The sequence below is a fragment of the Orycteropus afer genome, unplaced genomic scaffold (assembly GCF_000298275.1).
Source record: "Orycteropus afer afer isolate SDZICR_OR568_19922 unplaced genomic scaffold, OryAfe1.0 scaffold00621, whole genome shotgun sequence".
Lineage (NCBI taxonomy): Eukaryota > Metazoa > Chordata > Mammalia > Tubulidentata > Orycteropodidae > Orycteropus > Orycteropus afer.
Genome location: NW_006922208.1, coordinates 334949 through 336806, shown reverse-complemented (window position 1 = coordinate 336806; position 1858 = coordinate 334949).

Sequence of the window (1858 nt, the reverse complement as noted above, 5' to 3'; positions counted from 1 at the left end):
GTATTGGAAGCCCTAGCCAGGGCAATAAGGCAAGAAAGGGAAATCAAAAGCATCCAAATTGGTAAGGAAGAAGTAAAACTATTGTTATTTATAGATTATATGATCCTGTATGTAGAAAACCCAAGAGACTCAGCAAGAACACTACTGCAACTTCTTGAATGATTTAGAATAGTGGTAGGATACAAGATCAACATAAAAAAATCAGTTGGATCCCTTTACATCAGCAAAGGGATCTCTGAAAAGGAAATCAGTACCATTTACAACAGTTACCAGAAAGGTAAGATATTTGGGAATCAGTCTTACCAGGAATACAAAAGAACTCCTCAAAGTAAACTACAAAACTACTTCAAGAAGCTAGAAGATATCTACATAAATTGAAGAACATACCATGTCCATGGATAAGAAGATTGAACATTGTGAAAATGTCACTAATACCCAAATCATTCTTCTCATTCAATGTAGTCCCTATCTAGACTCCATCAGCATTCTTTAAAGACATGGAGAAACCAATTACTAATTGTATATAGAATGGAAAGAGACATCAAATAACCAAAACATTGCTGAAGAAGAACAAAGTAGGAAGTCTCACAAGCCCAGATCCCTAAACCTACTACACTGCCACAGTTGTCAAAACAGCCCAGTATTGGTACAATGACAGAAATATAGAACAGTAGAGGGGAATTGAAAACCCATAAATAAATCCATCAACCTACGGTCAGCTGATATTTCACAAAGGGCTAAAATCCAGTAAGTGGGGAAGGGATAGTCTCTTTCACAAATTGTGCTGGCAAAACTGGCCATACATTTGCAGAAAAATGGAACAAGTTCCATAATTCACAGCATACACAAAAATGAACTCCAGATAGATCAAAGACTCAAATGTGAAACCTAAAACTATAAAGTTCATCAAAGAAAAAAATAGAGGCAAACTTAGGGGCCCTAATTTATGGCATAAATAGCCAACTATCAAGCATAACCCAAGATGCATAAGCAGCAGAATATAAATTAGATGATTGAGACCTTTAAACATTAAATTCTGTTTTTTTTTTAATTGTGCTTGGGTACAAATTTACAAAGCAAATTTGTTTTACATTCAATAGTTCATGCACATTTGATTTCACAGCCCCAATTATCATCCACAACCATAAAAAACTCTCCTCCCCTATCCTCCCTGTGATGACTCCCTCCCTGTGCCCTTTGTATTTTTGCAATCCTGCCTGTCCAGCTTTCCCTCTGTGTGAATGGTGCTCCTCTGGTGTCTCATGGCTGATTGATATGAAGGGTACATCACCCTAGAGTAGATGTGTGCATTGCCCTGGGGTAGGTGTTCTGCTTGAAGTTCTTTTTACTGTCTTTCTCCTGTTGTGTGGTAGTTGAGATTGTGTGTCAACTTGGCTGGGCCTGGTTGAGTGGCTGGGCAGCTGGTGGTATTTATTCCCCATGATGAGACTGACAATCAACTCCATGGTGAGGTCTGCCACAAGCAGCTGAGTATCTGCTTTGAGGATGTGGTCTGCTTCCCATATATAAGAAAAAGCTTTGGGAATGGTCTCTAGTTTATGGCATGCCTGAACCTTGCATGTAGATGAGTCATTGTTCAGCAGCCTGCCATGCTCTGTTGATTGTGGGACTTTCAATAGACTTCAATTAATGGCCTGCTGTGCTGTTTGGTAACATTGGGACTGTGCCTTTTAACTTGTTGACCTTAGGTTTGTCAGCCTCAGCAGCCAGCAGCTGTCTGAGAGAAGAGAAGCCTCTAGTATTAGTAAGCTGGGAGAAAGAGGTTGGGAGCAAGGCTGAAGCCCAAGGGCAAGGGGATTTGCCTAGCCTATAGAGCTCTGGTAGCATAGTGGCTAAG